This window comes from Oncorhynchus masou, chromosome 11 (genome assembly GCF_036934945.1).
Source record: "Oncorhynchus masou masou isolate Uvic2021 chromosome 11, UVic_Omas_1.1, whole genome shotgun sequence".
Taxonomy (NCBI): Eukaryota; Metazoa; Chordata; class Actinopteri; order Salmoniformes; family Salmonidae; genus Oncorhynchus; species Oncorhynchus masou.
In genome coordinates this window covers 3,806,099-3,819,758 of record NC_088222.1, presented here as the reverse complement: position 1 = coordinate 3,819,758, position 13,660 = coordinate 3,806,099, and the positions used below count along the sequence as shown (strand labels likewise).

The window sequence follows — 13,660 nt, the reverse complement described above, 5'->3', positions numbered from 1 at the left end:
AACACACCAACACACACTGGACTTTATCAACACAATAACACACACTGGACTCCACCGTCACACACTGGACTCTACCAACACAATAACACACACTGGACTCTACCAACACACACTGGACTCTACCAACACACACTGGATTCTATCAACACACCAACACACACTGGACTCTACCAACACACACTGGACTCTACCGACACAATAACACACACTGGACTCTACCGACACACACTGGACTCTACCAACACAATAACACACTGGACTCTACCGACACAATAACACACACTGGACTCTACCGAAACAATAACACACACTGGACTCTACCAACACAATAACACACACTGGACTCTTCCAACACAATAACACACACTGGACTCTACCAACACAATAACACACACTGGACTCTTCCAACACCCCAACACACACTGGACTCTTCCAACACAATAACACACACTGGACTCTACCAACACAATAACACACACTGGACTCTTCCAACACCCCAACACACACTGGACTCTTCCAACACCCCAACACACACTGGACTCTACCAACACAATAACACACACTGGACTCTACCAACACACTAACACACACTGGACTCGACCAACATACACTGTACTCTACCGACACACACTGGACTCTACCAACACAATAACACACACTGGACTCTACCAACACAATAACACACACTGGACTCTACCAACACACACTGTACTCTACCGACACACACTGGACTCTACCAACACAATAACACACACTGGACTCTACCAACACACACTGTACTCTACCGACACACACTGGACTCGACCAACACACTTACACACACTGGACTTGACCAACATACACTGTACTCTACCGACACACACTGGACTCTACCAACACAATAACACACACTGGACTGTACCAACACAATAACACACACTGGACTCTACCGACACACACTGGACTCTACCGACACACACTGGACTCTACCAACAATATAACACACACTGGACTCTACCAACACAATAACACACACTGGACTCTACCAACACACACTGGACTCTACCGACACAATAGCACACACTGGACTCTACCGACACAATAGCACACACTGGACACTACCGACACAATCACACACACTGGACTCTACCGACACAATCACACACACTGGACTCTACCGACACAATCACACACTGGACTCTACCGACACAATCACACACTGGACTCTACCGACACAATCACACACTGGACTCTACCGACACAATCACACACTGGACTCTACCAACACACCAACACACACTGGACTCTACCAACACACCAACACACACTGGACTCTACCAACACAATAACACACACTGGACTGTACCAACACAATAACACACACTGGACTCTACCGACACACACTGGACTCTACCGACAATATAACACACACTGTACTCTACCAACAATATAACACACACTGGACTCTACCAACAATATAACACACACTGGACTCTACCAACACACACTGGACTCTACCGACACATTAACTCACACTGGACTCTACCAACACACACTGGACTCTATCAACACACTAACTCACACTGGACTCTACCAACACACCAACACACACTGGACTTTATCAACACAATAACACACACTGGACTCTACCGACACACACTGGACTCTACCAACACAATAACACACACTGGACTCTACCAACACACACTGGACTCTACCGACACAATCACACACTGGACTCTACCGACACACTAACACACTGGACTCTACCGACACACTAACACACTGGACTCTACCAACACACACTGGACTCTACCAACACACACTGGACTCTACCAACACACACTGGACTCTACCAACACACACTGGACTCTACCAACACACACTGGACTCTACCAACACACACTGGACTCTACCAACACAATAACACACACTGGACTCTACCAACACACACCGGACTCTACCAACACACACTGGACTCTACCAACACAATAACACACACTGGACTCTACCAACACAATAACACACACTGGACTCTACCAACACAATAACACACACTGGACTCTACCAACACAATAACACACACTGGACTCTACCAACACACACTGGACTCTACCAACACACCAACACACTGGACTCTACCAACACACTGGACTCTACCAACACACCAACACACTGGACTCTACCAACACACACTGGACTCTACCAACACAATAACACACACTGAACTCTACCAACACAATAACACACACTGGAATCTACCAACACACACTGGACTCGACCAACATACACTGTACTCTACCAACACACACTGGACTCTACCGACACAATCACACACTGGACTCTACCGACACAATAACACACTGGACTCTACCGACACACTAACACACTGGACTCTACCAACACACCAACACACACTGGACTCTACCGACACACACTGGACTCTACCGACACAATAACACACACTGGACTCTACCGACACAATAACACACACTGGACTCTACCGACACAATAACACACACTGGACTCTACCAACACAATAACACACACTGGACTCTACCAACACACACTGGACTCTACCGACACAATAACACACTGGACTCTACCGACACAATAACACACACTGGACTCGACCGACACAATAACACACACTGGACTCGACTAACACACTGGACTCTACCAACACACACTGGACTCTACCGACACAATAACACACACTGGACTCTACCAACACCCTAACACACTGGACTCTACCAACACACCAACACACTGGACTCTACCGACACAATAACACACACTGGACTCTACCAACACAATAACACACACTGGACTCTACCAACACAATAACACACACTGGACTCTACCAACACACTGGACTCTACCAACACACACTGGACTCTACCAACACAATAACACACACTGGACTCTACCAACACAATAACACACACTGGACTCTACCAACACAATAACACACACTGGACTCTACCAACACAATAACACACACTGGACTCTACCAACACAATAACACACACTGGACTCTACCAACACAATAACACAAACTTAGACTAACACTGCAACACACAGACACATATGCTCACACACACACACAACACACACACACAAAAAAAAAAATAGTGATGCCACTCACACATAGACAGTCTTTCACACTCTCCAGACACGTTGCTGCTGCTGTTTATTATATATCCTGACGCCAAGTCACTTCTACCCATACCTACATGTACATATTACCTCAAATACCTCAACTACCTCATACCCTTGCACATTGACTCTGTACCGGTACTCCTTGTATATAGCCTTTTTATTGCTATTTATCAGGTAACTATTTTATATTTTTTACTTGCAAATGCTTTTACTTTTTAACTCTGCATTGTTGGGAATGTGCTCATAAGTAAGCATTTCCCTGTTAAGTCTAAACCTGTTGTATTCTGTGCATGTGAACAATAAAATGTGATTTGAGTTGATGTGCTATAGATTGTGTAAAACAAACACAGAGTAGACATTTATATTTGAGACTGACTAAAACACAGAACAATCCCTGTATGGGTTATCAGGTTTAATCAATAAGACAGTGCCAACGTTATCAGGTTTAATGGGCAAGACAGGACCAAAGTTATCAGGTTTAATCAACAAGACAGGACCAAAGTTATCAGGTTTAATCAACAAGACAGGACCAAAGTTATCAGGTTTAATCAACAAGACAGGACCAAAGTTATCAGGTTTAATCAACAAGACAGGACCAAAGTTATCAGGTTTAATCAACAAGACAGGACCAAAGTTATCAGGTTTAATGGGCAAGACAGGACCAAAGTTATCAGGTTTAATCAACAAGACAGGACCAAAGTTATCAGGTTTAATCAACAAGACAGGACCAAAGTTATCAGGTTTAATCAACAAGACAGGACCAAAGGGAAATGAACAACAGCAGTTATTATTCATCTGTGGATAAATATTTGATCAATATTTAATATTCAAAAGATTTGTTGGGGTTAACACCTGGCACCAGTGTGTTCAGCAAACATGCAAATATGTTATCAAGATCAATTTATTTCTGAACTGAAGAATTAAGATTACAAACACATTATCACTGTGCTATGATGACACAGTCTACAGTAAATGGACTGTTGTGTTTTGGTTCACATCAAGAAGGGGGATGACGTGGCAAACCAACTAGCCTACTCACACGTTTCAGTATAGGCCTATAAAATAGCCTGCCTTATCACTGACAGATGCCTAGAATATGTGGACAACTACAAATACCTAGGTGTCTGGCTGGACTGTAAACTCTCCTTCCAGACTCATATTAATAAGCATCTCCGATCCAAACTTAAATCTAGAATTGGCTTCCAATTTAGCAACAAAGCATCCTTCACTCATGCTGCCAAACATACCCTCGTAAAACTGACTATCCTACCGATCCTCGACTTCGGCGATGTAATTTACAAAATAGCCTCCAACATTCTACTCAGCAAACTGGATGCAGTCTATCACAGTGCCATCCGTTTTATCACCAAAGCGCCATATACTACCTACCACCGCGACCTGTATGCTCTCGTTGGCTGGCCCTCGCTACATATTCGTCGCCAGACCCACTGGCTCCAGGTCATCTATAAGTCTTCGCTAGGTAAAGCCCCTCCTTATCTCAGCTCACTGGTCACGATAACAACACCCACCCGTAGCACGCGCTCCAGCAGGTATATCTCACTGGTCATCCCCAAAGCCAACACCCCCTTTCCTTCCAGTTCTCTGCTGCCAATGACTAGAACGAATTGCAAAAATGACTGAAGTTGGAAACTTATATCTCCCTCACTAACTTTAAGCATCAGCTGTCAGAGCAGCTTACCGATCGCTGCAAATAGCCCATCCAACCAACTTCCTACCTCATCCCCATATTGTTTTTATTTGCTTTTTTGCTATTTTTCACACCAGTATTTCTACTTGCACATCATCATCTGCATATATATCATTCCAGTGTTTAATTGCTAAATTGTAATTCCTTGCTATTATGGCCTATTTATTGCCTTACCTCCTTACTCCATTAGCACACACTGTATATAGACTTTTCTACTGTATTATTGACTGTATGTTTGTTTTACTCCATGTGTAACTCTGTGTTGTTGTCTGTGTCACACTGCTTTGCTTTGCTTTATCTTGACCAGGTCGCAGTTGTAAATGAGAACTTGTTCTCTTCTAGCCTACCTGGTTAAATAAAGGTGAAATAAAAAAATAAAAAAATAAAGAATAGCCTGCCTTATCACCGATAGTTTCCGTAGAGAGATGTGTGATGTACAATCTCTGATACAGAAGCTCACAGAACACACCACACACAGCTCACTGTACATTGGAATCATCGGTTACATTTAATACAACGTTCATGTCCATATCCTCCTACACGAGGACCCCAACTCGTGCAAGTGGTTTAACTGTGATGATCCACTTCGTTACATTGTATTTGTTACATTAGCTCACAAAGGGAGAAGCAGAGCGGTCAAGCTGGCCGCGTCTTTTGTTTCAGGAAGACAGGGCAAGGTATGTCAGGCAGCGTGGCAGACAATTCCAAGTTGGAGTTGGCATGGAATTGTTACAAATTGTCTTACAAAACTGCACAGTTATGGTCAGCAATTGCAAGTTGGCTTATAGGCGAAAATAAGATTCAAGCGTTATAGGCTATGATAATGTTATTGCTAATGTATTGCATCCAGATACTTGTTAATGAATTATAGCGTAGCCTAAACCCATAATTGGACGTATGAAGTCTAACTAAAAACATGTATTAAAATGTTGTAAGGAAATGGTTAGGAGGAAGATTTGATATCAACCACCCCCTCCCCTCCCCGTCGTCGCTCCTTTTCCTCGCACACGAGTTGTAAACAATGATATAGAATAGCTCCCGTTGAGTTGTTTAAACATCTATGATACAACGTATATCTACGAGTAGATCACATAATACTTTTACTTTAGTAGTTGTCTCTTCAAACAAGTTGTACGCGTTCTCTAGATGATGCTTTATATATCAGAGCATGCTGTTGTTTTCCGCGAACAAGACAGAAACGCCCCTTACATATCTTAAAATGGCAGCGTATCTTAATCTAATGTTCATTTTACTGTCCCTCTGTGAGAGGAGGTATCGATAAACATCATGCATGAATAACAAATATATAAAAAGCTAGACAACACAATAATTGAAGGAAACTGTGTTGTTTTCTATCACTTCCTCAAAATCAAACTCAAATAATGGAACAAGCAAACACCCATGCGCATAAAAACACGGAAAATGGGATTTCCTCCACATGCTATAGTTTTTTTTTTCCAGCGACTTGAAGTCTTTAATATAATAGAATAACACCATTAAATGTGTCTAAACTCTTAAAAGAACCAAAAGGTACGGTTTAATTGACTGAGAGGGGCTTGTTTGCGCCCCCTATCCTACCGCGTTCAGTTCTCTAAATGCTCTTTCCGTGCCTATAATTCCACACTATAAGCTACATGAAATGGTGCGAAGTGTTAGGTAAAACAGTGTTACATGCGTGTGTATCATCAGCAAATATTGTAAAAAAACAACAACAACATACCCATCCATTGCACAGAGGAAACAGTGTAGAAAGGACAGTGAACGCTCAAGCAAAGTGAAGAAATAGGTTTGGGTGTTGTTACTAGCGCCTCTGGTATAACCCTCGCCCCCACAACACAGAAAATGTTCTCTCTCATACGCACAATGGCACGCTTCCTGTTCCTGACGTGAGCACAGACATACAGACATGTACAGACGCCTGCCTGCCTGCCTGCCTCGCTGTACAAAATGGCCTCCCCTCTCAGGCAGCTCCAAAAGAGACACACCTTTGTCACTTTCAACAACGAACACGCATCCAAGCACCAATCTGCGCCCTAGCGCACCATCTCCCCGCACGCAGCTTGGACAGAAATACGGCTGGAATATAGCTTTGCCCGCCATGTCAGAGAGATAGCGGGAGGGGTTATCATGTAGGGAAAGATTGGAGTCGAGCCACTTGTCTGCTGCAGACTAGGAGTTAGTTAAGCAGGGATAATCTTGATCAACGGCAGGTATTAATTAATCAAGTTAATGGATTCCACTGATCCAAGACTCTCCATTTTAATCAATCTCCCACAGTCCACACTAATTTACCCCGAGAGAGACACAATAAAGCCGTACCACGTATTCTTATTTCGGGTGGAAGGGAGCCTAGTGGTTGGAGCGTTGGGCCAGTATCCGAAAGGTTGCTCTCTCGAATCCCTGAACTGACTAGGTAAAAATCTGCAGTTCTGAACAAGGCAGTTAACCCACTGTCCCTAGGCTGCCATTGTAAAGAAGAATTTGATCTTAACTGACGTGCCTAGTTAAATGAAGTTAAAAAAAATATATATATACATGTATTAAGCCTGTAATATATATGTATTTAAGCATGGTAATATACACGTATATACGCCTGTAACATACTTAAGCAATAAGGCACGAGAGGGTGTATATTGGCCATATTTCACAAACCCCCAAGGTGCCTTATTGCTGTTATAAACTGGTTATCAACATAATTAGAGCAGTAAAAATAAAAGTTTTGTCTTACCTGTGGTATACTGTCTGATATACCATGGCTGTCAGCCAATCAGGGTTTGAACCAACTAGTTTATATAAGCCTGTAATGAGTCTGTAGTATACATTATATAAGCCTGTAATGAGTCTGTAGTATACATTATATAAGCCTGTAATGAGTCTGTAGTATACATTATATAAGCCTGTAATGAGTCTGTAGTATACATTATATAAGCCTGTAATGAGTCTGTAGTATACATTATATAAGCCTGTAATGAGTCTGTAGTATACATTATATAAGCCTGTAATACACACGTATATAAGATAATAACGAAATAATAAACCTATCCTGGCCTGTTTCTTCTATCACAGGTTGTTACTAACAGTGATCTTGCTTTCGTCTGTGTGGTTCACACACACAAACAAACAGTCAACGATAACTGTCAACATTAATTGGAGTATGTGTCAACCATTTACTAGGACATTTAGTCCCTGGATTATAGGCTGTAGAGCTTCACATCAGATGGCTGCATTCCCTGTACAAAATCGCATCTGTGTTTTCCTGCATGTCAACAGTTGACTGATCACGGTTCTAGCCATGCAGCACAATGAGCACTGAAGCATGTAGAAACTTGTTGCTCCAGTCTGACTGGACATACTGGAGTTTTGTAAACACATCCAATGAGAACACAACTTCAATACAAAGGGAAAGCTAGACTTCCAAATGTTATGCTGCCTCGCTCTCTTTCTCTCTCTCTCTCATCCCGTGTGTGTGACCCATATCACATGGTCACTACAAGACCATGTGACATTCATCGACCAGTAATCTGAGGAATAGCATTACTTGTATAGCTCTGAAAATATATCCTGTTGGGCAGGCTACAGCCTGAATAAATCATATCTCTTCCATGAGTTGTTCTATAAACATTAGCATACGAACCCCCCCGCAGAGGGACACAGTGTTAAATGCTTCCTTGTTTCTGGCGGCTGATAGCCTATAAGCTTTTCCGATTCATTCCTATTTAAAACTGGATCTATTGTTTGAATCCCAGAGCCGACAAGGTGACAATTCTGTCTGTGCCCTTAAGTAAGGCACTTAACGCTAATTGCTCCTCCTGTAAATCACTCTGGATAAGCCCGTTCAGATCACTAAATCTGTCGATGTGCCCTTAAGTAAGGCACTTAACGCTAATTGCTCCACCTGTAAGTCACACTGGATAAGCCCGTTCAGATCACTAAATGACCTACGACTAAAATATAAATACAAAGTGTAACACATTAATAAACAGTTAAGGCTCAAATTAAGAGGTGGGGGGTTGAAATGTACACAATAGTTACGGGGGGGGAAAATGGGGGAGGGTCTTTTAAAATTGCAGTCAGGAGGAGGGTTAGTACTTTCTTTTGTTCAATTGATCCCGGGGAGGGTTATGTAATTATGTAATCAATTAAATGTCTTAGTGCTCAAGCTTTGAAAATGAGTCGTTTATTATAATATCTCGTGTGTGCCTGATGATGCCATACATACACGATTACCTGCTGGCGCGCAATATCAAGTGCGCCAAGTGTCGTCTCAATAAAATGTTCCATCCTCTAGGCTACCTAAATTATTGGGATCATCTTGTTACCACATGCCATTGGAATACATTGAGCTCGTTGACAAAACAAACCATGGAACGCCTATTCACACGAAGATCTGCGGCGAGTCTGTGTAAATCATGTGGTTATATTGGAGACAGGTTTATAGCAGTGAATGTCGTCCGGTGCTTAATTTGAACCGTAATGTGAAAAAGTAACCCGGACCTAATATTCTAAGAGTTGATTTGGTTTGGGCCGTTATTGTTTGCGCAACAGTGTAACACCTATGTTTGAGATAATCAAATAAAATCAAATAAATGTTTTATTTGTCACATACACATGGTTAGCACAGTAACACCTATGTTTGAGATCAACGTATGGCTGTGGCTGTGTGAGAAGCGCGCCTTTATCTCTCATATAACTAGAATGAGATTCACTTTCTATAATCTCTCTCCCTCTCTGCTATGATAGACATGAACCTGCAACTCTAATCTCTCCAGCGTTGCACTTCATCATTTATTTCCTTATAGAATCATGCCAACATGAAGGGTTCTGAACTAACTGCAGCACCTCTGATAAATCGAAATACATTTTCCAAAGTTCTAGAATTAATGGTGACTGTTCATAAATAAATTAAATAATTCAGAATAGCCTACGACACCACAAAAAGGCCTATAATTTAGCCACAGAGGATCAATAGCTTCGGGAACGGGAGGCAAATCTCTCAGTGAAAAAACAGCAAGCAGACATCACATATTTCAAACCCATTATAAACCTCTGTGAAGAGTAGCTGCTGCCTTGGCAGGAACTAATGGGGATCCATAATAAACCCCAGGAAGAGTAGCTGCTGCCTTGGCAGGAACTACTGGGGATCCATAATAAACCCCAGGAAGCGTAGCTGCTGCCTTGACAGGAACTAATGGGGATCCATAATAAACCCCTGTGAAGAGTAGCTGCTGCCTTGGCAGGAACTAATGGGGATCCACAATAAACCCCTGTGAAGAGTAGCTGCTGCCTTGGCAGGAACTAATGGGGATCCATAATAAACCCCAGGAAGAGTAGCTGCTGCCTTGGCAGGAACTAATGGGGATCCTTAATAAACCCCAGGAAGAGTAGCTGCTGCCTTGACAGGAACTAATGGGGATCCATAATAAACCCCAGGAAGAGTAGCTGCTGCCTTGGCAGGAACTAATGGGGATCCATAATAAACCCCAGGAAGCGTAGCTGCTGCCTTGGCAGGAACTAATGGGGATCCTTAATAAACCCCAGGAAGAGTAGCTGCTGCCTTGACAGGAACTAATGGGGATCCATAATAAACCCCAGGAAGAGTAGCTGCTGCCTTGACAGGAACTAATGGGGATCCATAATAAACCCCAGGAAGAGTAGCTGCTGCCTTGGCAGGAACTAATGGGGATCCATAATAAACCCCAGGAAGAGTAGCTGCTGCCCTGACAGGAACTAATGGGGATCCATAATAAACCCCAGGAAGAGTAGCTGCTGCCTTGACAGGAACTAATGGGGATCCATAATAAACCCCAGGAAGAGTAGCTGCTGCCCTGACAGGAACTAATGGGGATCCATAATAAACCCCAGGAAGAGTAGCTGCTGCCTTGGCAGGAACTAATGGGGATCCATAATAAACCCCAGGAAGAGTAGCTGCTGCCCTGGCAGGAACTAATGGGGATCCAAAATAAACCCCAGGAAGAGTAGCTGCTGCCTTGAGAGGAACTAATGGGGATCCATAATAAACCCCAGGAAGAGTAGCTGCTGCCTTGGCAGGAACTAACGCAGATCCATAATAAACCCCAGGAAGAGTAGCTGCTGCCTTGGCAGGAACTAATGGGGATCCATAATAAACCCCAGGAAGAGTAGCTGCTGCCTTGGCAGGAACTAATGGGGATCCATAATAAACCCCACGAAGAGTAGCTGCTGACTTGGCAGGAACTAATGGGGATCCATAATAAACCCCAGGTAGAGTAGCTTCTGCCTAGGCAGGAACTAATGGGGATCCATTATAAACCCCAGGAAGAGTAGCTGCTGCCTTGACAGGAACTAATGGGGATCCATAATAAACCCCAGGAAGAGTAGCTGCTGCCTTGACAGGAACTAATGGGGATCCATAATAAACCCCAGGAAGAGTAGCAGCTGCCTTGGCAGGAACTAATGGGGATCCATAATAAACCCCAAGAAGAGTAGCTGCTGCCTTGGCAGGAACTAATGGGGATCCATAATAAACCCCAGGAAGAGTAGCTGCTGCCTTGGCAGGAACTAATGGGGACCCATTATAAACCCCAGGAAGAGTAGCTGCTGCCTTGGCAGGAACTAATGGGGATCCATAATAAATACACTTACTGGGAAATCATCATTTTCATCTGTGATTTTTAAAAATATGTTGACGCAATTACTGAAGGAAGCTACATGTGCTTACTTCCGTGCGGCACAGCCTCAACTATGTGAGACTTAATGTGTGCCCGCAAACTGGCATAGTGTCGGGCCTGGCAGAAAGAGCAATGGCACTGGGATAAAACCATGCGGCCATCAGCAGCTTTAAAAACTGTGATATGCTGTAAAACACAAACATAAATGACAAATAGTTTAGTAAGGTAGTTAGCTAGTTAGTTAGATGCGTTGAAAACGTTCGTTAACAATTGCTCACTTTAAACAGGACTCTCAGTGATGATATAGCTACTTTACCTGGATAGGTTAACTAACTTTAGCTTGGTAGATTATTTTTTATATATTTATTTTTTATTTCACCTTTATTTAACCAGGTAGGCCAGTTGAGAACAAGTTCTCATTTTCAACTGCGACCTGGTCAAGATAAAGCAAAGCAGTGCGACACAAACAACAACACAGAGTTACACATAAACAAACATACAGTCAATAACACTAGAAAAATAGAAAAATCTATGTACAATGTGTGCCACCTTAATTATAGCCACGCTAGTGTTAGACAGAAATAAAAAGCTAGTATACATCTTTGAAGAACTTACACCACCAAAGACACAGCTCAATGTGAATGGCAAAATGTTAGCCTAAAGGAAATTCCTCAGAAAGTTTGAAAACACAGCAGCCACGCAGAACGGTCTTGAGTGGCAACACATTCGCAGCATTAGCTGATCCACTTTCCATACACCCACTTCGGTTGATCCTCCCACTTCTATTGACACGCCCACTTCCAGAAACTCCAGGTATGCAGTTACCCATGGTACGAACTATAGCATCACGTAAAGATCTGTCCATCTGCGCAACGCGCTTGAAATAACGACAACCTTGACCCACTATTTGTGTTGACAATGTGTTGACAATGGCCGTGTTTTAGAGGATCAAAACCGTAATGTATCATAGTTAAATTGTGACTGACCGATGTACAAATAATAATGAATAGTTATTTATGATGTAAGATTCTTTGTAGATCAGTCTGCAGTCGCCTGCAATGCTGAACAAGCCCACTGGCTGATAGGGGCAGGACACAAAGAGCCGGGATCGAGAAGGATGTTGTGTGCAAAATCCCAGACCAGATTACCATGAAAGAAACCAAGTGTTGTAGAGGAGCCAAAAATGTCCACCAAGGAGAGAGAAGGTACACTGTATATACAAAAGTAAGTGGACACCCCTTCAAATGAGTGGATTTGGCTTTATTAGCCACAACCCGTTGCTGACAGGTGTATAAAATCGAGCACACCACCATGCGATCTCCATAGACAAACATTACTTACCCTACATTATTCATCTCATATGCATACGTATATACTGTACTCTATATCATCGACTGCATCCTTATGTAATACATGTATCACTAGCCACTTTAACTATGCCACTTTGTTTACATACTCATCTCATATGTATATACTGTACTCGATACCATCTACTGTATCTTGCCTATGCTGCTCTGTACCATCACTCATTCATATATCCTTATGTACATATTCTTTATCCCCTTACACTGTGTATAAGACAGTAGTTTAGGAATTGTTAGTTAGATTACTTGTTGGTTATTACTGCATTGTCAGAACTAGAAGCACAAGCATTTCGCTACACTCGCATTAACATCTGCTAACCATGTGTATGTGACAAATAAAATTTGATTTGATTTGAATGGCCTTACTGAAGAGCTCTGTGACGTTCAACGTGGCACCGTCATAGGATGCCAACTTTCCAACAAGTCAGTTTGTCCAACCTGCGAGAGCTGCCACGGTCAACTAGTAAGGCCTTTTATTGTGAAGTGGAAACGTCTAGGAGCAACAATCTCAGCCGCCACATAGTGGTAGGCCACACAAGCTCACAGAACGGGACCTAAAAATCATCTTTCCTCGGTTGCAACACTCACTAGCGAGTTCCAAACTGCCTCTGGATGCAATGTCATGGGTTTCCATGGCCGAGCAGCCGCACACAAGCCTAAGATCACCAATGCCAAGCATCGGCTGGAGTGGTGTAAAGCTCACCACCATTGGACTCTGGAGCAGTGGAAACGGGTTCTCTGGAGTGATGAATCACATTTCACCATCTGGTAGTCCGACAGGCAAATGTGGGTTTGGCGGC

The 13,660-nt window shown here is 42.9% G+C and overlaps 1 pseudogene; it reads right to left on the bottom strand.

Annotated features, from left to right (window-relative positions):
• LOC135548939 (polypyrimidine tract-binding protein 3-like) overlaps positions 1 to 6,773 on the bottom strand; it is a 107,032-nt pseudogene extending 100,259 nt beyond the window's left edge.
• Positions 6,774 to 13,660: the final 6,887 nt, after the last annotated feature.